Source organism: Bos grunniens, chromosome 10 (assembly GCF_055505025.1).
Source record: "Bos grunniens cultivar Pamir isolate PY7600 chromosome 10, Bosgru_T2T1.0, whole genome shotgun sequence".
Taxonomy (NCBI): Eukaryota; Metazoa; Chordata; class Mammalia; order Artiodactyla; family Bovidae; genus Bos; species Bos grunniens.
In genome coordinates this window covers 47,191,751-47,216,708 of record NC_141174.1, presented here as the reverse complement: position 1 = coordinate 47,216,708, position 24,958 = coordinate 47,191,751, and the positions used below count along the sequence as shown (strand labels likewise).

The following is a 24,958-nucleotide window of genomic DNA, read 5'->3' as shown; positions in this document are numbered from 1 at the left end:
GATAAGACACAGGAAGCATAAGTCATAAAGGATAAGAATGCTAAATGTATCACCTGAAAAGTAAAAGAGACAATAACAAAAATACCACAAAAGAGCTGGAGAAGATATCTGCAATACACAGAACATCTTGACATCCTTAATAAAAGAACTTGAACAACCCAGTAGAAAAATAGAAAACTCATTCCAAAATGCAATTCATTAAGACGAAATCTAAATTAACACTAAACATAGGAAAAGATGCTCAAAGTCAACAGCTATGAAGACAGCTTAAATTAATATGGCAGTGCTGTATTATTTCCCAACCACTGAAATGGAAAAAAAAAATAGCATCTAGGACTGCTTTGTTATTATGGATGGACACTTTCATGAGGTGCTGTTGGTAGTAAAAATTTATATTATCACTTTGGATAACAAAATATCAGTAATGGTAACATTTGCTTACCCTTTTGCTTAACAATTCTGATTCTAGGTATGTGAAGTGAAGAAATTCTTGCACATATGTACCAGATTACATGTAGAAAGACTATTATTACAAAATTATTTGTAATATCAAAAAAGATACATTATAAATACTAATATGAAATGGATACTTTGTATATATTCACATGACAAAATACATTAAAATAAATGACTTAGACCAATAGTCATCAATATGAATAGGTTATGAGCTAAAAAAACAAGCTGCAGAATTATCTAGTATGGCATCATTCATATTAAAATGCTCAGATAACAAAGCTCCACTTCTGCAGTAAATGTGGATAGTAAAAATATGACAACATAGCCTAAACGGACACATATGAAAGTTTGTATAGTGACTGTCCCTAGAGAAGGAAGGGAATGAGACTGGAAAGCCAAATAATCTTTAAGGAAAAGCAATTTCTCCCCTCATGTCTCACTATTTACCACCAAACAGAACTCTCCTCTCTGCTTCCCATGGCTGGCTCCCACATAACTTCCATTATATTTTGGCTTCCCATCTGCTGAAATCATACCGTCTTTTGATGACAGGAACCTCTCCCATCAATCACTGGTATAGCAAAGTACAGAGAAAATAACATGGAAACAATAATTACTTTTTAAAATCCTATCATCTCAGAACCAGAGAGAGGACTTTTAAAGATCATACTGCCTGCTGATTTTCAAATTGTGTAACCAGACGCCTCTGGGTTCCCAAGAGACTTCAAGCAGTGAGAAAGGGGCTTGGTACCTGGGACACCCCACACACCTGATTAAACTACAGCCTTTCTGATATTACCTGATTTTAACCAGGGTTCCAAGAAAGACTTTGTCCACAAAAACAGTTCTCTTCAAAAGGAGGATGAAAATCACTGGGTTTAGACATTATATTTTACAAGGAAATAAAAAGTGAAGTTAAAGTCATTTTCTAGCAAGGTCACATAGTTCTTTGTTTAACTGATTTGATGCCTACAAAATTCTCAGCAAAATGGTAAGTTGTTAAGGAAGATCTGTGAGAGTCTTCAGTTTCTACATCCATCTCAGCATACCATACAGACAGGAGGATGTTCCGCCAAGCATCAAATCAGAAGTAAAAATATATTTAATTTGCCAACACAGGAATTCTGGTATATATTCAGGGAAAAGAGAAGGTAGAATGTTGTCTCTCAAATTCTGGGGCATGCATCACATGCTACTCCAACAGGTGGAAGGTGAAGAGGCATCACCAACTGGAATGGACATGAACTTCTGGATTCCCTACACCACATGGACTATATGGTCCATGGAATTCTCCAGGCCAGAATACTGGAGTGAGTAGCCATTCCCTGCTCCAGGGGATCGTCCCAACCCAGGGATCACACCCAGGGTTCCCACATTGCAGGAGGATTCTTTACCAGCTGAACCACCAGGAAAGCCCACATCCAGCAACCTAGCCAAAACTCTGTAAATAGGCATTATGCATTAAAGATAGCGCACTGGTGTGCAAGTTTTCAGAAAGCAACTGATTACTTTTGTCCGAAGTTTCAGGACTTACGTCAACTTTCCATTCCTGCCTGTTAGCCTGGTAATCTCTAATGGAAGTCACTCATGAAGCTAATCAGTTATAGGAAATCACGACAAGGCGGGATAATTATATTAGGCACTAAAGCTCATGAGGAAGAAAATTCACAAAAATACCACTTTGATCTTTACTCTAGGCTTTGCTTAATGGTGTGGAAAACTAATAATCATTAATTTTCACAAAAAGATGTCATATGGCTAGAGCTATAATGTTCAAATAACATTCAATTATAGCTTTCCTAATGAATGGAAGCCTCTTTTGATCACCTTGAAACCGACTACCACACAAAATACATTTTTTAATTCCTTATAGTATCTTCACCCTAAATCTTCAAAACACAGAAAGCAATCTCACCTCCCAGGCTAAAGACGCAGAAGTTGATTTTGCATTCAGACCTCATTCAACTTAACCAAATAACGACAACATTTTTCTGTATTGTTCCTGGTATAAAATCTTTGAAAATTACCGGTTGTCTTTTGTACTGTTTTCCAGGTTAGGAATTGTTTGTTAATATTTCTATTTTAAAAAAGAAGGCACTGCAACCATACTTGAAGATGTTTAGAGTATCCTTTTTCCCTCTGCTAATGCCCAAGGAAGATGGTGTAGCCACCAAAGTGACTTGATGAGGAATGAACTGTCACCATTCGTCTTAACTGATTCTGCAGGGGGAGGGGAATAGTCAACAGTAATATCACAACCCCCACTTGTGCAACTCAGAAAGCACACTGTTCCATACTGATTCCACATCTTACCAAGAAGTGCATACACCTAGAGCTTATGGGGTGTGGACTATTCTAAAGGTTATTAAGTACAAAATTATTTGTTTTGGCCAGAAAATATAGTTTGTTTAAAGGGAAGCTGCTATTTCTAGCTTTTGCTTTTGTAAACCATTAGTTGGAGGCTGAGATGCACAGGTAAGAAACGTTTTTAATCTTAAGTAGGAAACACCTGTTAATGCAAACAGGGGATGCACAAGATAAAGGTGGGTAGGGTATCCCCATGTGGAGGTGGAAAGTAGTATCATACCACTCTCGATAAAGGACCTGAAAGTTTGCGCCCTGTTCCAGGTTCTGGATCTATCTACATCTATCAGAATTCCTCACAGCTGAATGGATAAACATCCCAAGATGGACCAGCTACCTAGGATGCTTTCTCCTTTGAGTTGCTGTGTGCCTCTGTCTAATGGTACCCCCCATAGTAGACTCCTCCTCTTTTTATTGCTAAATCAATCAATGGAGAGAAATTCAGCTGACTGAATAAATTTACCTCTTTTTAATCTGAAGTTTATATTTTCAGACAAAAGAATAGAAATGGAAAGAAAATATCAAGTTACAGCTTAAAAAAGGACAAGCTTGTTCCTTTGACCACTGATTTTCCAGCTTTGGAGGTGAATCTGTATGCTATGGGGAAACAATGTAAAGGGAACTTGGTATAAACTGAGACTTTGGGAAAAAAACAATTATAGTACTATGATTGTTATAGCAGATAATTTTTTCTTGACCTATCTTGAGATTTTAAATAAAAGGATTACTTAGTAAAATGCATTTCTGTTGAAATACCAAAACTATTGTCAAATTATTAACTCCAAAAGTTTGCTATAGAACCAAAACGAAAAGTCATTCTTACACAGCAGGTAAAAAATTAGGTAATCCTCGTATTTGACTCTTCAAAAATTTCCTATTTTTTTCCTGTTTTACAACGTGTGGCATCAAAGTTCCAGAATCCACCTTTCCCTCATCTCCACTCATATCAATTGTTAGTAACTTTTAGCATAATATATTAGCATTCTATCCTCTCAAGACTCAACTCAACTCTTCTAATGGGAAGTTTCAGATGCTTTTTCCCTTTTTAATGTAATCATAGACTGGAAATAAGGAGACCTGAGAGATGAACTAATCTATTCTCATGTTTCCTTAAAAGAGAACAAAACCATGGCAGAGTAATGGGAATAATGCTCTTTAATATAAAAGCCTGAGAGAAGACTCTATTTCCCTTAAGTATTATAAATCACATTAATTCCCTTTCAACAGATATAGCTGCGTTCTCATTTTGTAAGAAAGCAGCAGTACCTCTGGAAAGCCAATGATGCTCCTGTTCTCAGCTGGGTTCCAAGGTTGAATTAATATCATAAATTTTAAAGACTGCTTTCTTCCACTGCCTCTCCTGCAGATTCTGAGCTCCTTCAAAAAATGGGAACCAGGTGGTCCCCTTTATAGGGGACTCCACATTCCACCTCCATGCCTGGCACATACTTGTGTCTACCAAGCAGTACATTACAGTACTACCAGTACATGAGAAACTATATTAAACTGGCTTGAAAATGTTCATATTGATATGTGATTATCATTTTAAGATTACAAATATAAATCCTTTTTTTGGTTACAGCCTTTTTTCTCCCTTGTGCCTAGGTAGCCTTTATTTTCAGCCTTGTTCTATTCAACTATTAGTGTATTAAACATTAAAAATCCAGGCAATGGCTCATGTCTATAACTGCAATAAGGGTTAAGAATTGAAGTAAAGAAACTGTCTAAAGTATTAGTCACAATTTTTTTCACATCAATGAAAATAGGTGTTGTAACTCATGTGCTAATTTTCAGATATCGTTCTACACAAGAATGTATCTGATGTCAGTGTGGTCAGATGCTGCTGCTGCATAGGAACCTGCATAACAAAATCTGGAGAATTTGCATTTCCAGGAATGCAGCTTCACTCTAAGAGTAGTTTTCATTATACACAATTGTCTTGTGTATGTGCTCAGTCATGTCCGACTCGTTGCTACCACATGATCTGTAGCCTGCCAGGCTCCTCTGTCCATGGGGTTTTCTAGGCAAGAGTACTGGAGTGGGTTACCACTTCCTTCTCCAAAGTAAACACAGTAGAGGAACATAAATGAGTGAGAGTTCCCTGGAAATCAGTATGCTGCTGTGTGGTGATTAGTCTGAAAGCTCAAAAAAACAAGGCAGGTGCTTTTTCCATCTTGCCTGCCTGCCAACTGCCAGTGAATCCTCAGTCAACTTTGACTATTGTCCAACTGCCTTTAGTATTTTTTTTAACTATAGTTGATTTAGAATAGTTTGTTAGTTTCAGGTATACAGCTTCAGATTCTTTTCCACTACAGATTATTACAAGGTATTGAATCTAGTTCCTGTGTTTTACAGTAAATCTTTGTTTAACTATTTTATATGTAGTTGTGTTGTCTGTTAACAATCTCATACTCATAATTTATCTCTCCCTACCCCTTTTCCCTTTTAATAACCATAAGTTTGTTTTCTATGTCTGTGAGCCTGTTTATGCTTTGCAAATAAGTTGATTTGTATTATATTTTAGATTCCACATATAAAAGATATCATAGGATATTTGTCTTCTGTCTGACTTACTTCACTTACTATGATAATTTCTAGGTATATCCATGTTACTACTTTTGATATTTTGGCCAATTTAAGCCTTAGTCTTATGGTAGATTATCTATTAAATGTCTTTTTGGAAGATGAATGGAAGAAAAGCAGCCTCCAGAAAGAAATTCAGTGGGTAGGATGAGATAGAAATATCACATGGAACATAAAATAAGGGACTGACGATTTGAAGAAAGGAGGATGACTTTTCAGCTGAAACTAAAGAGAAAAATAAGAGAACAAGACTGTATGTGAAATGATTATATGCTACTTTTATTCCGATCTAGTCCATCACATGGAAAAGGCAATGGCAACCCACTCCAGTACTCTCGCCTGGAAAATCCCATGGGTGGAGGAGCCTGGTGGGCTGCAGTCCATGGGATCACTGAGTCAGACACAACTGAGCGACTTCACTTTCACTTTTCACTTTCATGCATTGGAGAAGGAAATGGCAACCCATTCCAGTGTTCTTGCCTGGAGAATCCCAGGGACGGGGGAACCCGGTGGGCTGCCATCTATGGGGTCACACAGAGTTGGACACGACTGAAGCGACTTAGCAGCAGCAGCAGTCTATCACAAGTCACTCTGTGCAAACTCTCAAATCAGAATCACTTTTTAACAGCACACCTGAATATCCTCACTTGATATTTTTAAGGTGTGGAGGAATTTAGGTGGTCACTAGGGTATTTCAAGTTCTTGTCTCAATATTTATTCTCTTCAACTTGGAATTAGGATCAGTAATGGTTCACTTTTATAAGAAAGGAAATTATCCACTCTGACAGACCTAAATTTCGGCCTTCAAATTCTGCTTTATATATCATTTTCTATTTCTAAAAGCATGAGTCTCAAAGGTCTTATAATTCTTCCTTATTTTAAACAAAGGCAGATGCTTCTGAGATGGAATCACTGTATTACTTATATTTGCTCAAGGAGTCAAAGGATCAAGAAATACTGCTATACCAACAAATAAAATTATTAGAGCTCATTACAAATACTTTATTCAGGATAACACTAGCATAATTGCAATCATTGCCTTTCAAACTTCAAGAACAAAGTATCTGCCTAGTGACCATCTCTGCTTGAGTGAGCCCCAGGCATCTCTGATTTAAAAATAAATAAATAAATAAAATAGAGCTGACCTTTTCCTTTGCCTATCTTCCTCCTGGATTCTCTCTGTTTAAAGGAAGGCAATGGCTTCCACTGAATCAAGTCAAAAGTCTTAGAGTTATCCTACCCTTTTTATTCTATTCATTATATTTACCCCCATACTCAGTAAGTCACCTGAATTGGTTGAAACAACTTCCTAAACTCCTCTCACATTCACACTCTCCTGCTGAGTCTGATGACTGCCGTTATTCAGATTTTCATGATTTCTACAATAGTCAGTATGATTTTCCTCTCTGTATTTTTCATTACAAACTGGTAGGGTTTTTTTTTTGTTTGTCTGTCATTTGTAGTAGAGGGTGTTATTTTATTTAAACCCTTCACCCAAGGGCTTTAAAATGCAACATGGAACTTGCGTTTAAACTTGATGAATTGGCCCAAAGCAAGTATCTCTTCTCTCTCTTGTGACGGCACTAAAGTGTAAGAAGTTAAAATATAGGAAGACCCTCAGAATGAAAGAAGCAATAGGAAAGAACCTTAAGTGAGTAGTTACTACATGAAAGAAACATGTTTTAGTCACAAGAACCTTTGACATATCCCAGACTCTGAAACACTAGGTAATAATGAGTGTGCACCGGGAGAAAGCAAGAGAATGGCTGACCATCTGCATATAGTATTTGAACCTCAGGATCCTGTTCACCATAATGCAGAGTCCAGTGGTCATGCTTCAGGAAGGAGAGCCAAGGTTTGTTCTGGTGATAAATTGAATCTGAGAGTCTGTGGACCCAGAAAATCCAGGCAAATGCTGGGAATGAGATAAGAACAAAGTGAAATAAATCCTATATATGAACCCTGAACTTTAAGAACCCTTTCCCCAGCTACAGAGGTCCTGTAGTTATGAGAACTTGAGACTTCACTACATAAAGAGCCTCAGAGACAAGATTCTCAGAAAGTGACATCTGAGATACTTTTGGATATAAACCAAAGAAAATTCAAGCTTGCCACCAGATCACCTTACAAAGGATGATTAATACCGAGAATCAACAGCAGTACAAGCACGTTATTTGGACATGGGGAAAAAACAAACATTTTGAGAGGTGGCTATGAGGCAAAGTTCTGACAAGTGAGAGAGGTATAATCTACTCATTTCATTCAGTCTTCTAGATCTCTGTTTAAAAACAATACATTATTTTAACCCCTAAACAAATTTAATAATTTCATCAGGCAGGTTTTGTTGAATGATAAATTGTTCTACCCAGCTTCTTACTTTCCTAGTAGATTTGAACCATTTGTGAGCAGACAGTATCTTACATGTAGTTCACACTAATATTTTTCTTCAATCTTTGTCTGAACTAAAGGATTCTGCGGAGTAACAGAAATAAATCAGCAAAATGAAAAGACAATCTACAGAATGGGGGAATACATTTGCAAATCACATATGAAACAAGAAATTTTAATAATTTTAAATTTTAATTTCAATAATTTTCCAAAATATAAAATCAACTCAATTAGCAAAAACCCAAACAATCCAATCAAAAAAAAATAGGCAAAGCACCTGGAAAGACATTTTCCAAGGAAGTTATACACAAATGGTTAACAGATTAAAATTTTTTAAAGGTGCTCAACACTAATCATTAGGAAAATGCAAATCAAAACTACAATGAGTCTTCTCCTCACACTTGTCAGAATAGCTATTATCAAAAGGACAAGCAGTAACAAACGCTGGCAAGGCTGTAGAGAAAAGGGAATACTTATGCATTGTTGGGGGCTTCCCTGGTGGCTTAGCTGGCAAAGAATCAGCCTGCAATGTGGAAGACCTGGGTTCCATCCATGGGTTGGGAAGATCCCCTGATGAAGGGAACAACTACGCACTCCAGTATTCTGGCCTAGAGAATTGCATGACTATATAGTCCACGGAGTCACAAAGAGTCAGACATGACTGAGTAACATTCACTTTCATGCATTGTTGGGATGACTATAAATTGGTGCAGCCACTATGGAAAACAGCACAGAGGTTCCTCAAAAAATTAATAGTAGAACTACCATACGAGCCAGCAATACCACTTCTGGGAATACATCTAAGGAAACAAAAGCAGTATGTCAGAGAGACATCTGTACCACCATGTTCTTAGCCACATTATTTACAATAGCTAAGACATGGAAACAACATAAGAGCCCATCAATCCATGAGGGTGGTATATACACAATGGAATACTGAAAAGTGAAAGTGAAAGTCGCTCAGTTGGGTCTGACTCTGTGACCCCATGGACTGCATAGTCCATGGGATTCTCCAGGCCAGAATACTGGAGTGGCTAGCCTTTCCCTTCTCCAGGGGATCTTCCCAACCCAGGGATTGAACCCAGGTCTCCCACATTGCAGGTGGATTCTTTACCAACTGAGCTATGAAGGAAGCCCCCATCAGCCATAAAAAGGAAATCCTGCCATGTACAAAATCCACCAACTGAGCCACAAGGAGCCCAAGAATACTGGAGTGGGTAGCCTATCCCTTCTCCAGCGGATCTTCCCAACCTAGGAATCGAACTGGGGCCTCCTGCATTGCAGGCGGATTCTTTACCAACTAAGCTATGAAGGAAGCCCCCATCAGCCATAAAAAGGAAATCCTGCCATGTACAAAAACACAGATGCATATTGAAGGCATCATGCTAAGTGAAATAAAAGAGAAAGACATACAATGTATGCTCTCATATGTGAAATCCAACAGAAAACAAAATCAGACAACCCATAGGAGAAGTATGGTATGTTTGAAGTTAATAAACCTAAGAATTCTCACCACAAGGAAGAAAAACTTTTCTTTTTTAGTATCTACAGGGAATGACGGATGCTAACTAAATTTACTGAGGTATTTCACATTATATGTAAGTCAAATCATATGCTATACAGATGTAAATTTACATAGTGCTATATATGTCAATCATATCTCAAGAAAACTGGATAATTTTAAAATAAAAAATTAATGGGGAAAATGAAATCTTTATAATGTTCAGTCATTCTGTACAAGAACAAGAAGTATCTTTCCACTTGTTCAGGAACACTTGTGTCTGTCAGGAATGTCAAGCTATTAAATACACTTTAAAATTGCTTTCCAATAAATTTAAGTGGTGAACTGAGTTATTAGAAAGGTGATAACATGTAAAATGAGTATATGTCATATTCTATGCAGAAAAAATAACCAATATCTTAAATGCTAACATGTTTCACACTGTAAGTGATGTATTAAAAACCTGTATCCTTTGAAAAATTATGTCAGCTGTAGAAAGATGGTCTGGGCAGCTAGGAAATGTCAGAAATACAGGGTTATTTTATTTCCTGGATCTTCCTCTCAGGGCTCCACAGTAAACCAGATCTTTTCCACCTAAACCATAATATTTCTTGAAAGGTAAACAACTTCTCCCTCCTGGAAAGGCAGAGAGGGAGGCTAATAACTAATGCAGTCAATGGTCTAAGACAAAAACTTGCTGCATGGAGTGGAGGAAAGAAAGTGTGTAGGGATTTGTAGGCAGGATAGCAAAGACTGCGTAACAGATCAATCAGGCACTGTATATACTGCAGCAAATTTATACATATCCATCTACCCTTTCTGTCCTCATGCACAAACATACCCACAGAGGACAGAGAATGACAGAATTGATCAAGACATAGAACAAAGGTCTGAGAGGGACAGAACAGAGACCCTGACTCTGCCACCGTGGCCACAGGATGATTAGCAAAGCCCCTGTGAGTCAAGTGTCATGTTCTAAGTCTGAAGCACCTTGACACATTAATTTCTAATTAACAGTATGTTTTACTATTTAGGAAATTTTGTCTATCACTGACATGTTATATGGAGAATACTGTTCACTACAAGTTCCGCTTTAAGAACCTTAGCTGAACAAATGCAGAGCTCCTCCTGCCCTAATCCCTGGCTCAGGGTTGATGCCCCCATCCTATCTGGAGGGAGGAGGGTGCTGGCTGGATGACTGACAACCTAGTGGAGGGGGTACCTCCGCAGCTCACCTGACTCGGGCCTAGTGAGATTCAGGTGAGCTCATGAGTCCTGGATACAAGGGTCTGAAGTTGTGTGAAGCTGGGGTCAGGAGACCATCCAACGTGGCCGACCTCACTTCTAGATCCGGGTCTGCTCCTAATTTACTCTGGGAGGAAAGCAAACCCTTGCCCTGTCGTGTTTTATCTTTCTGGTCTGTCAAGTGAGCAGAATGACTCTTGCCCTGCCTACTTTACTAGCGTTGAATCAAAGCAGACAATGAACATGGAAATACATTAAAGACAAAAAGTGCTGTCTGAATGGAAGGGCCTCCCTAGACTGCTCCAGTGGACTCCAGTTTCACAATTTAGGGAATGAGGAAACAATTAGATAATTTTCAAACATGTTTATCATGGATTAAAAAAAAATCCACTCACTTAGTGGCTGAGTCACTATTTTAACCACGACTCTATGTACCTTAGATTATTTTTAAAGGGCTGAGGAATCTGTGTACCACAGCTGAAAAGACTTCCAAGCCCCATAACCCACGCAGGGCCAGACCTGGGAATGAGGCCATTCCAGCACTGCTGGCAGGGGACGACAGGAGACAGAGAGAGAGATTTAAGTCAAAGGGAAAAAATAGTTATTGCCATCCTGGAACATATTCTCTAGACACTCAGAGAAGCAGTGTTTGTTATATTTAACAAGGAACCAATATAATTAAAGAAAACCCCACATTTATTTCTGTCCCTTTTGGCGTGAGCATACTTGTTCTCTAAGTTCATGCTCATGAACAGTAAGCATCTTTTGAGTAACTCAATGCTTGAAATTACTTTTGCGGCGCAGCGATTTGTGAAATGTTTCTCCTACACCGGCGTCCTGAGCTCAATCTCATGCACATGAAATAACTCAAGTAGCTACCCTATCACAGCTGACGTCACAGCCGCCCACCGCGGGGGCTCTGCACCCCAACACCCACCCTGTTTCTCCCCGACTCAGATTTCAGGTTAACAGCCCAAGGGAACAGGGGAGACTCCAAACACTGGTCTTTTGCGTCCCGTGTACTTTACTACGAACTCATTGGGTCAGGAAATATTTGTCTTCTGTATTATAATTCAGTCTTTTAAGTATGGAAATGAAAGGCCTTATTTGCTATGAAAATAATTTCAGGCATCAGGTGTGGGGGCTGGGGGGATGGGAGGCTCATCCAATTGCCTTGACTCTCACCCCGCCAGTGAAGGAGGCCAGTCCCAAGGGAACTAAATTTACTCACTCGGGGTGCCGTGGGCTCACTTGAGTCACGGGGCTAAAGGGGAGAGGAGGGGCTTTCTTTGTCCTCCAGGGCTGCCTTCTTACCTACTCTCCGTCCAGGAGCTGCTGCGGCCTCATCCAGGCCATCATGTGACCACACCGCTTGCTCTGGGGCCCCTTGAACTTCCCCAGACTCCCTCCTCCAGGCTCTCCTTCCTCCCGGCCACCGGCCACGGGTCCTCCCACAGCGCATGCTCACTGCTCCCCTCGCCTCAGGCCCACCTGGCCTGTTTTAGGGGGCTCTCCTGCCCACGCTTTCCCCGGGAGGTCCCAGGTGGCTCCCATCAGGGTCGTTAGCCACAGGTGCCGGGGCTCCAGGGAAGAGGACCCGGCAGGGTCTGAGAGGGAAGCGAGCAAAGAGACATGGGGCTTGGCTGGGGGACGATTGGGAGCCCAGGTCATAAACAGCCATCAGGTTCAGGTGGGCAGGCCTGCCGGGCCTCGGGCAGGGAGGTCAACAAACGGATGGAAATAATTACAGGTCTTGGAATACCTAACAAAGAGTGAAGAAAAACCTAAAAGCTTGGTTTTGATCGGAAATACATTACCAACTGGGCTTCTTGTGTGGCTCAGCGATGAAGAATCCACCTGCAATGCAGGAGCCACAGAAAACTTGGGTTCCATCCCTGGTGGGGAATATCCCCTGGAGGAGGACATGCAACCAGCTCCAGTATTCTTGCGGGGGAATAACACAGACAGAGGAGCCTGGCTGGCTACAGTCCATGGGGTCACAAAGAGTAAGACATGACTGAGCTACTAAATAATTCAGCTGAATAAATCAGCTGAGCTACTAAATAAATCACATACAGCTGATTCACTTTGCTCTACAGCAGACACTAACACAGCATTGTAAAACAACTACACTTCAATAAAAATTAATTAAAAAACAAAGTATGGTGGCAGTGATTATTTTACTTACTTAAATCCATACTCTCTACCATCAGGCAGTTATCAGTGGCCTTAAAATTTACTAGATACATTCAGTTCAGTTCAGTCGCTCAGATGTGTCCGACTCTTTGCAACCCCATGAACAGCAGCACGCCAGGCCTCCCTGTCCATCACCAACTCCTGGAGTTCACCCAAACTCATGTCCATTGAGTCAGTGATGCCATCCAGCCATCTCATCCTCTGTTGTCCCCTTCTCCTCCTGCCCCCAATCCCTCCCAGCATCAGAGTCTTTTCCAATGAGTCAACTCTTCGCATGAGGTGGCCAAAGTACTGGAGTTTCAGCTTTAGCATCATTCCTTCCAAAGAAATCCCAGGGCTGATCTCCTTCAGAATGGACTGGTTGGATCTCTTTGCAGTCCAAGGGACTCTCAAGAGTCTTCTCCAACACCACAGTTCAAAGGCATCAATTCTTCGGCACTCAGCTTTCTTCACAGTCCAACTCTCACATCCATACATGACCACTGGAAAAACCATAGCCTTGACTAGACGGACCTTTGTTGGCAAAGTAATGTCTCTGCTTTTGAATATGCTATCTAGGTTGGTCATAACTTTCCTTCCAAGGAGTAAGCGTCTTTTAATTTCATGGCTGCAGTCACCATCTGCAGTGATTTTGGAGCCCAAAAAAATAAAGTCTGACACTGTTTCCACTGTTTCCCCATCTATTTCCCATGAAGTGATGGGACTGGATGTCATGATCTTCGTTTTCTGAATGTTGAGTTTTAAGCCAACTTTTTCACTCTCCTCTTTCACTTTCATCAAGAGGCTCTTTAGTTCCTCTTCACTTTCTGCCATAAGGGTGGTGTCATCTGCATATCTAGGGTTATTGATATTTCTCCTGGCAATCTTGATTCCAGCTTGTGCTTCTTCCAGCCCAGCGTTTCTCATGATGTACTCTGCATAGAAGTTAAATAAGCAGGGTGACAATATACAGCCTTGACATACTCCTTTTCCTATTTGGAACCAGTCTGTTGTTCCATGTCCAGTTCTAACTGTTGCTTCCTGACCTGCATATAGGATTCTCAAGAGGCAGATCAGGTGGTCTGGTATTCCCATCTCTTTCAGAATTTTCCACATTTTATTGTGATCCACACAGTCAAAGGTTTTGGCATTCTAGGATGTCTGGCTCTAGGTGAGTGATTACACCATCGTGATTATCTGGGTCCTGAAACTCTTTTTTGTACAGTTCTTCTGTGTATTCTTGCCACCTCTTCTTAATATTTTCTGCTTCTGTTATTTCTGTCCTTTATCGAGCCCATCTTTGCATGAAATGTTCCCTTGGTATCTCTAATTTTCTTGAAGAGATCTCTAGTCTTTCCCATTGTGTTGTTTTCCTCTATTTCTACTAGATACATTAAAAAGCCATAAATTCACATCCAAAATGGACCTCCTTGAGGTGACCAAAATCATATAGTTATAAACTGAGAAAAAAATAGATTAAAAAAATGAAGTTCTGTTGTACAAAAAGGGCAATATAGAGTAATGGTAATAATGTGACAATCAAAATGTCCATCGAGGCTTTTTTAATCAAATTTGAGCAGGTTCTTAAATTTCTATGCAAGAACAAATGGCTGAAAATATCCAAGAAAACAATAAAAAACTATGCTAAATATTAATTTATGTAATCCTTAATATAATTAACTGTGACAACCTGGAGTGTCGGGGTGGGGAGTGGGGCTTCAGGATGGAGGGGACACATGTATACCTGTGGCCAATTCATACTGATGTATGACAAAAACTATCACAATATATTGTAAAATAATTATCTTCCAATTAAAATAAATAAATTAATTTTTAAAAAAGAAAAAATAATTAAGATTGAGGATTTGCTTTAGAAACAACAAGCAATAAAACCTATAATATTATTTCATGTTATACTTAACATAAAGTAATTGAGATTGAGGATTTGGTTTAGAAAACAAATGTACTAATAGAACAGAAGCTAGAATCTCCAAGTGATCCTGTATGTATTAACATCTACAGATAGATGCAGATATATACATATATAATATGTACTAGGTACAAGACAGAGATAGCAGTGCAAATCAATGAGAAAAATGGAAGACTGAGTGAATTATGCTGAGATAATTATACACACATATGAAAAAATAAAATTAGATTTCTATCTCATGCTATTCCTTTTAAATGTCAAAATTAGAGAACTATCTATGAAAATTAAAATTCTAGGACTTTTAGAAGAAAATTTAAGAGAGTATATGACCTCAGAGTATGGAAAATTTTCAACAAAATCCCAAAAGATGCATCTCATAAAGAAAGAACATGTCAAGTTTTACTGCACTAAATATAAAACTTAACCAAAAGTCACTCTAAATGGGTGAAAAAAAGGTCATGGGTTATGATAAACACAATTAACTGATTTAAATAGGGATTATGAAGAATCCCTACAACTGAGAGATAAAAACAGTCAACCAGAAAAATGACAAAACATATGAATTAACAATTCCTTTAAAAAGGCAGAAATTAATAAATTATATAAAAAGTTGGCAGGGATATGGCATTTTCATACACTGCCAGTGGAAATTTAACTGGGTACAGCTTCTGGACTCAATTTGGTAATATCCAGTTGGGCTAAAGATATGCATTTCCATGACTGGGCAACTCACTAATTCTACATATTCCTTAGAGGCTCTCTTCCATGGCCACATGTGTAAGAATGTTTATAGCAGCATTATTTTAAATTTTTAAAAGGTATTTTTAAAAACCTACTGTGATTATAATAGAAAAATTACAATTTTTTTCATTTCACACATGACAAAACTGAGACAACAAAAAGTTATAAAACTTGTAAGAAGATGCACTAGAATTGTTTAAAAATACATTCATATGAAGTAAAAATTTAAAGAAATGTAAAAAAATAATAAACACCAGATACAAAATAGTGGTTACTTACCAGGAAGAAAGAAGGGGAATAAAGAAACACACACAGGGTTCAATTCTATTTGCAATATTTCATTTCTTCAACTAGGTGGTTGGTGCATGAGGACATTGGGGTTTTTTTGCATTTTTGTGTCTGAATAATTTTTATGTCAGAATAATTTTTATTTTTTTTTAAATAAAGCACCCTAGATTGAGAAAAATAGAAGAGACAGAGAGAATGAGAGAGTATTATCTTGTAAAAGCTCTGTGAACTTGAGCATGTCCATGAATGCTGGAACTTTATTTTCTTTTTAATTTCTAAAAGGAAAATAATACAATTGTGTTTTCATATAAGATAATTTATTTCCACACACTTGGTAAACTATAAAATGTCCTATACACACCACCAGGTATGGCTTTTGCTTGGAAGAAATAGTATTCACCTGTGTCAGGAAACAGAGTGGCTTTGTGTCTAAGAAGGTAGGGTGTCCACTCTCAGAGCCTCAATATGAAGGTGATGAAGGTGAACTGTGCCCGGTCACCTGGCACACGCCCCTCAGGGAAAGGGTGAGTATAGGTATTTATATGTGTGCTGGAGAAGGGAGTGGAAACTCACTCCAGTATTCTTGCCTGGAGAATTCCATGGACAGAGGAGCCTGGTGAGTCCACGGGGTCCCAAGGAGTTGGACACAACCGAGGGACTAACACAACATATGTGCCTGAGACTGCACAAGTGCATGTGTATGCCTCCTTGTATGTGAGTATATGAGTAAATGTGTTAGAAGAGTGTGAGTCTAGATGTGTATGTGTTTGTGAACGAGTCATCAAATAACCACAATTGACAGACCCCAGGCCTGTGATGGCGTGCAACACCACCTCAGAGCAAAGAACTGTGGAAATGTTTCACTTTCTCAGATATGCACCCTGAGCAACTCTCAGACTATGAACTTCCGTCACAGAGGACAGAAACTGCCTTCCTTCCAGAGCAACAGGAGTATTAATCTGCTAAAGCCATCTACAGGCTTCCAGCAAGAGACTCGGACTGCATCTGGCCAAGGGATCTCTTATTGTCAACACAACACCAGTGCAGTGGTAACCACAGAGGCAGAGAATACTGCTCTCCAAAAGAACTCATAAGATTTTCTTCTTTTTTATTCCATGAAACAAGAGCCATCAGGACTAAGTGAACACCCTCAGGGTTTCTGTTTTTAAAATACGAGGACAGTACCGGTAAACAAAGATGCAGGGCAGGAAAGACAGATGCCTGCTCAAGAGTAGAATGGGCACTCAGAACCATTGAATTTAATCACGTAAAAGTCTGTGGCTTTTTAAAAATACTCTGAGAAAAATATTAAGACATATACATAAAAGGGTTTCCTTGTCATTTTAAAATATTTGTTTTGCTCTTACACTCCCCAAAAGGAGACCAGAATACTTCCCTATGGTCAGCATATTCCCAGTTGTGCAGACACATGCTTCAAGAATTAATAGGATGAGTAATCACTCTGGGAATCATGACACAGATACACAGGAGCAAGTTCTACAAAAACAGTGAAATTTTCAACTTGAAAATTCTTTAGCTAGAACACAAGGCTCTCAAGGCTCTGGATGCCCTATAACATTTTCTTTGAAATTTGGAAAACTGAATTTTAATGAAAGTACTCTATAATGGCACAAACACTTTTACGTCACACTAGACCTCCAGTTCCCAGGTAATTAGATTAAGAAGGATCTGGTAAAAGTTTATACACATTGTCCCTAAATGTGGAAAAAAGAATACTGGACTCTAAGACATAATACTTTGGTGTCACTGTGTTCATTTTTAAAAATTTTTATGATTTATTGAAGATTGCTTAGCCTGAGTCTTGACTTTCTCATCTGTAATATCAGTAGATCTCAGCGTATCTCAGATGCTTCACGGAGGATGTCAAGGGCATTAAATGTGATAATATATATCCCAAAACTGTTACATAAAAAACACTAAACAAAGGTAGCTGGTTTAGTAATTTGAACTGATTTACCTGACCTGTGTTTTTAAAATTCTGTTCTTTGGTTCTCTTGTTCCCCAAGGGAGAGTGAACAGTGGGGAGAGAAAGAGGAAGACAAATGGTATGAGCTCCGAGTCCCACAGCCCTTGATCTACATAAACTCCACTTATCTTGTCTACATATAGGAATGATGAATACAATTTTGTTTAGTAAAAAAATGTAAGATTTTCAGCTTTAAAAATATTTGTAAAGAAAAACTGTAATCAACAGGGGAATTAACCACAGATCAAAGGGGGAAATCTCTATTAATATATCAACATGGCAAAGACAGGCTATAAAAATAATCACAAGCTGTGAATCAGAAAACGGGCATTTTGCTGTCTTCCTGCGCTCAAGTCAAGTCAATGACCTTAAGCAAGTCATTTAACCTGCACAAACTTCAGTTTCCTTACATGTAGCATGAAGGCAGTGCTCTCAAGTCACAGAATTATAAAACTTAGTCCTGGAAACAGTTAAGGACTTTCAATATACCTATAAATTTCTCTTTGAATAATAATTAACTGCTAATGAAAAGGGCTAGGAGAAAGCGGAGAAGTTTTGGAAAAAAAGGAAAGTGTGTATTTGTATATGTGTGTGTGTTTGTGTGTATGTGTGTGTGCACTGGGAGGAAGATAGTAAAAGACTGAGATTTAAATCTCTCACTATACAGGGCTAGATTCAAATAGTCTAAAGACTTTTTAAATAATTTTGGCAATGATACAAACTTTGGGGAAACATGAAAAGTTTCTTAGTTCAGTTTCATAAACACTGAAGGGCTTCTATGATGCAGGCTCTGTTATAGGTTCCAGAAATAGAAATAACACACAAATAACTAAGTCTTACATTAAATTAACCAGGAGGTAGGAGGAATCCCAGTCAATGCATCAAAATGCAAATTATGCTTTTCACATGGCAAAGCACCCTCATGAGACATAATTGTTGCAGTCCTGGACTGGGAATCAAAAGATCCTAGTCTTGTATCCAATTTTGTTACTCAATGCAGATTGCTTGCACTATTTTAGATCATAGAGTGGAGTTTGTATTTTACACTACTTGCAATGGACACTTGTTGGAGAGTTTCAACCAAAGGGGTGATGTGATTTGATTTTTGCATTTAAAATGGAGGAGAATTTTAATATCATACTAACTCCCATACCAGGAATAAATATAAACTATTAAAAAAAATAATAAAGAGCTGTATGAAGGCATTGAATAATTACCAAAATACTGGTAACTGGGGTGACAAGATTCCAGACCGTAGGAAAAAAAATTACATGAAGAATGAAATTCTATAGGCTATTTCCCCAGAAGAATCTGCTAATTCCTAAATTGCATAAATGCAAGTGAGACACCAAGGAACCAAACAGAAAGTGATTGCTAAGTGACTGAAATGCTAAGCAGGTATTTCAGTTCTGGGTAGATAAAAATTAAAATTCAGGAGCCTTCAAGGAAAGGGAACACTACTGTTGAGGACTGACTATTTGTGTCCCTCAAAATTCATATGTTAAATCCCTACCCACGAATGTGATGGTATTAGGAAGTAGGGTCTTTGAAAGGTAATTAGGGTTAGGTGAGGTTATGAGTGGAGTGATCATGAAAAGGATTACTGACCTCACAAGGGTCAAGAAATAGCTTTCTTCTGTTTCCTTCTCTCCACCATTTTTGGACATTGCAAAACAGACAGCCATCTGTGAACCAGGAAATGCACCCCTCACACACCAGATCTGCCAGCACCATGTTTTGGATTTCCACCCTCCAGAACTGTGAGAAATAAATGTTTGTTTATTTAATCACCCGGTTCATGGTTATAGAAGCCTGACAGGCCAAAACAACTGCTAGAGGCCTCAAGATTTCTATTGAAATCCCTGAAGAAGTCTACTCTAGGAGGAGGATAAAATTTGGAAATAAACCAGTCTCTAATGCAGCAAAGCAACTTGAACTTATTCCATCTGTACTCTGGAAAAGAAATGAATTCTTAATAGACAAAGATAAAATTATTTTTAAACTATACACTTTTTTACATATAATAATGATTTGATAATAATAATAATTAAAAAAAACACTACCAAGCATGTCAGGAGATAGAACCAAATAACTAAAAAATGAAGAGAACAAAAGGACAATGAAAACAAGTTAACACAGGTTATCCAGATATTAGAATTATGAAAGATAGATTTTTAAGAAGCATATTACATATGTATTGGAGGAAATTCATAAGATACAGAATTTCACCATAAAACAGAAATATACATAAAACAAATCAAATGAAATTCTAGCATTAAAAATTACAAAAAAACTGAAACAGATTTAAGAACCAATACTCATCTTGGAATGCTAATAGCATCCTATTTTATCTGGATGCTAATTATTTGGGTATAATGCTTAATATCCATGCATTTTACTATATGTATATTATACATTATACCTCAATAAATGTATTTTTAAATTAATTGCTTTCACCGTATGGGAAAGGGGCTGGCGGGAAGATTTTGATGAAGGGTAGGCAAAAATGAAAGCAGGGAGACCAGTTTAAAAGCCATGTGGTTGAAGAGATGTATAGTTAGCATCACCGACTCAATGGACCTGAATGTGAGCAAACTCTGGGAGATAGTGGAAGACAGAGGAGCCTGGTGTGCTATAGTCCATGGGGCTGCAAACAGTCATACATGACTTAGTGAATGAACAACAACAACAATTAGTGCCCAAAGAGATAACGGGGGTAGATCATGAGGTAGTGATAGAAGAAGTGATACATTTCAAGTAATGTTAATCAGATTGTCAATAAATCTTTAAATTTTGAGGATTTTTTAACATGTTAATTTTGAGATATGTATGAAACAGCTGATATATAGGTAATTGGATGCATAGGTACTCAAAGTGAAGATCTGAGCTAAAGATAAATTCTCAGTATAAAAATTGCATTTAAAGAAAACCCTAAGAATGGATGAAATACACAGGGAGAGAGTGTAAATGAAAAAGAGAAGGAGACTCACATGTGAGCCCTGAAATGCACCAACATTTGTATGGCCATAGATTTACGGTGATACCACCAATCAGGTCTGGTTTCTTTTCATGCAAAGTTCAGTAGCACAGGTGTAGAATACAGTGTAGGAGCAGGGGGATTGTTAGATTTAACCAGTTTAGATTTTTCTTTCTTTTTTTTTTTCTTTAACTTTACAATATTGTATTGGTTTTGCCATATATCAACATGAATCCACCACAGGTATACACATGTTCCCTATCCTGAACCCTCCTCCCTCCTCCCTCCCCGTACCGTTCCCTCTGGGTCATCCCAGTGTACCAGCCCCAAGCATCCAGTATCATGCATCGAACCTGGACTGGCGACTCGTTTCATATATGATATTATACATTTTTCAATGCCATTCTCCCAAATCATCCCACCCTCTCCCTCTCCCACAGAGTCCAAAAGACTGTTCTATACGTCAGTGTCTCTTTTGCTGTCTCATTTCCATAGGAAGCTTGTAAAAGGAAAGGGACATTCTATCCTTTTTTAGATGTTACAGCCTCTTAGCACTGAAATACCCCAGAAAATTCTGGCACCCAAATCACAGAGAAGCTAGGTTTGGAGATTTGGGTTTGTGGTCATTTATTGTGGTTCTACTCAGACAAAACTGCTCTTTTCCAAGTAAAATCTTCAGCCAGTTCATCAAGCACTATCAAATTCTTTGGACATCTTTGGTCAAAGGAAAAGAGACTGCTGAGCTTTGATAAGTCCGCTCAGAGTGATTCAGGTCAATAAAACACATAAGGCAGTCACAAACTGCAAAGTTACAGAAATGACAACTGATTTTCTAGCTCCAAGTTAAAGAGGCAATTGTAAACAGACCTAAATCTTCAGCTATTTCAAACTTTGCTGATCTTCTCTGGCAGTGTATTGCAAAATTAAAATGACCTTTAAGGGGTTCACTGATGTTTGATGAAAAAGATGGAAATCTCTTGTAGGAAGTTCATTATTTGCAAATGATCAAAAAGTAAACATTAAATTGCTTGGTTAAAAATGTTTCCTGGTAAGACAGTTTTAAAATGTGCCTATCGGAGAAGGCAATGGCACCCCACTCCAGTACTCTTGCCTGGAAAATCCCATGGACGGAGGAGCCTGGTAGGCGGCAGTCCATGAGGTCGCACAGAGTCGGACACGACTGAGCGACTTCACTTTCACTTTTCACTTTCATGCATTGGAGAAGGAAATGGCAACCCACTCTAGTGTTCTTGCCTGGAGAATCCCAGAGACAGGGAAGCCTGGTGGGCTGCTGTCTATGGGGTCGCACAGAGTCGGACACGACTGAAGTGACTTAGCAGCAGCATGGAAAGGTTAAACTCTGTGTGTGTGTGTGTGTGTGTGTGTGTGTACAATCCCTGGTCTTATGATTTTCCAATAAAATTGGAAAAGTGTAATTCTTTGTGACATATTATTATGTTGGTATGCATTATTTTCTTTATAATCTTGAACAAAACCCATGCAAAAATGGGAATGTGCACATGAATGAAGAACTGGGGATCTGATGATTGTTACAGTTCCAGGAAGATAAAGGGAAGGAAGTTGTAGAGACAGTCACCAGACCCAGCCTACTCTGCTTGACTAAGGTCACTGAACCTGCCATGGCTTGTTATTGATCTTTGTACTGGTAAAAATGTATATCAATAACATCAGATATGCAGAGGACACCATCATTAAGGCAGAAAGCAAAGAGGAATTAAAGAGCATGTTGATGAAAGTGCAAGAGGAGAGGGAAAAAGCTGGTTTAAAACTCAACATTCAAACAATTAAGATCATGGCACCCAGTCTCATCACTTCCTGTCAAATAGTTGGGGAAACAATGGAAACAGTGATAGATTTTATTTCCTTGGGCTCCAAAATCACTCCAGATAGGGACTGAAACCATGACATTAAAAGATGCTTGCTCCTTGGAAGAAAAGCTATGACCAACCTATACAGCATATTAAAAAGCAGAGACATTACTTTGCCAACAAAGGTCCATCTAGTCAAAGCTATAGTTTTTCCAGTAGTCATGTATGGATGTGGGAGTTGGACTATAAAGAAAGCTGAGTGTCATAGAATTGATGCTTTTGAACTGTGGTGTTGGAGAAGACTCTTGAGAGTTGCTTGGACTGCAAGGAGATCCAACCAGTTCATCCTAAAGAAACCAGTTCTGAAAATTCATTGGAAGGATGGATGCTGATGCTGAAGCTCCACTACTTTGGCCACCTGATGGGAAGAACTGTCTCATTGGAAAAGACCCTGATGCTGGGAAAGACTGAAGGCAGGAGGAGAAGGGGATGACAGAGAATGAGATGGTTGGATGGCATCACCAAGTAAATGGACACGACTTTGAGCAAGCTCCAGGAGTTGGTGATGGACAAAGAAGCCTGGCATGCTGCAGTCCATGGGGTTGAAAATAGTCGGACACAACTGAGCAACTGAACTGAACTGGTAAAAACACTTGATTCTATATTTTTCTGTAACAGAGAGTACAATGTAACCAATATGACAGAGAAACTTTCATAGTCATTTAGCATATATGAAATGTAGCTCTATAGGAGGGAGACTTTGTTTTTGCTTTTAATTCCAATGACCCTACATATGAATGAGTATTGTTGCCATCACAACACTCATTTTGCAGGTAAGTTATTCCAACAATGATCTCAGTGTTATTTTGATGAATTCCTCTTAGAGATGCCGTATCAGTCATTTTAGAATAGCAGTTTCATTACTAGATAAAATTAATCATTTCAAATCCATTGTGAACCAAAAGGGATGATCAGGTGAACAGATAGATAAATCACTAGATGAATTACAGATAGACTTGAAACCATAGCTCCCTCTGGGTCTATTCCTAGAATTTGCTATGAAGAAGAGTAAGTTACTAGAATTTCAGGGTCTCTGAGATTTTCTTCCTAAAAAACAGTATATTACTCTGGGCTCAGGATTCCTTTACAAGTTAAAGGAATTTAGAAAATAATGTTTGAAAATTTATAAAACTACACACAATTCAGAAAAAAAAAATGACTGAATGTCATAAAACTACACACAATCCCAGGCACAGTAATCTATCAGAATCTCAGAATCTTCTTACAAAGATCTGTCCGAAGTTCCCCATTAAAACAACCATTTTCTTACACGTTTGATAAGAATCTCCTATCATAGGAAAACCTCTGAGATGTATGGTTACAGTGGGAAAAAAGCAAACTAACAAATAGTACATGTGGCAAACAGGTTATTTTAAAAGAGAAATGGTAACCATAACGATCAGACAGAATGAACTCCTTTAGGGAATGTGACTACCTTTGTAAGCTACATTTTAGGGGTCCTCAATAAATATGTGTAGGATACATGCAATGCAATGCTGCTGCTGCTAAGTCACTTCAGTCGTGTCCGATTCTGTGCGACCCCATAGACGACAGCCCACCAGGCTTCCCATCCCTGGGATTCTCCAGGCAAGAACACTGGAGTGGGTTGCCATTTCCTTTTCCAATACATGCAATGCTAGAAGAGGGCTATAACCAATCTACTGTGAAAACATGGAAGGGTCTAATTGTCTCTATTTAGGACATTTGAAAAAGGGAAACACTATGTTAACTAAACTTTTTTTTTTAATCTGACTTAATTTTCCAGGTGATACATCAATTTATTTGTAAGGTAGTATGGAAAAATAGAAAACACTTACATTGGTCTCTGCCCCTGGTTCCTGGCACAAAGCTCCTAAAACTCTCATAATTTCCTCAGTGATATGAGTGTCTTGTGTTCTAATGAGCTGACTTTTGGTGGGCTCCTGGGTAGCTTCAGGATGCTGCATGGTCACCAGAAAGACCAAGCCATGATTACAAACTTGTAATTTCATCCCTTGGTAGGGTAAAGAGGCTGGAGATCGAGTTAATGATCAATCATGCCTAAGTGATGAAGCCTCCATAAAAATCCCAATTATACAGGGTTCAGAGAGCCTCCAGGTTGATGACCACAGTTACATGCCAGGAGGGTGGTGAAGCCCAACTCCACCAAGACAGGAAGACAGAAACTCCTACATTCAGGACCCTCCTGGACTTTCCCTATATGCCTCTTCACTTGGCTCATCATTCACGTCCTTTCAGGAAACCGTTTTCACTGAGTTCTGTGAGTCATTCTAGCAAATTATTGAACCCAAGAAAGGTTTGGGTTCTGTAACTGTAAATCCCAATTTACAGTGGGTATGTCAGAAGAGCAGATGACAACCTGAGACTTGCAACTTGTGTCTGAAGTGGGGACTGAGCCGTCACTTGTGAGATCTGATACCAGCTCCATGTAGTC

At 38.7% G+C, this 24,958-nt stretch overlaps 1 protein-coding gene across 9 annotated transcripts in view; it reads right to left on the bottom strand.

Moving 5' to 3' along the window:
* UNC13C (unc-13 homolog C) overlaps nucleotides 1–24,958 on the bottom strand; it is an 839,460-nt gene that overhangs the window by 551,222 nt on the left and 263,280 nt on the right. For 5 of the 9 annotated variants that reach the window (XM_086321019.1, XM_086321023.1, XM_086321017.1 and 2 more), the window contains exon 1: nucleotides 11,852–12,043. The exons of the other annotated variants lie outside the window; for them this stretch is intronic. The gene's annotated coding sequence lies outside the window, so the exon portion shown is untranslated. Of the gene's footprint in view, nucleotides 1–11,851; nucleotides 12,044–24,958 lie in introns of those variants that run through there. 9 annotated transcript variants of the gene reach the window in all.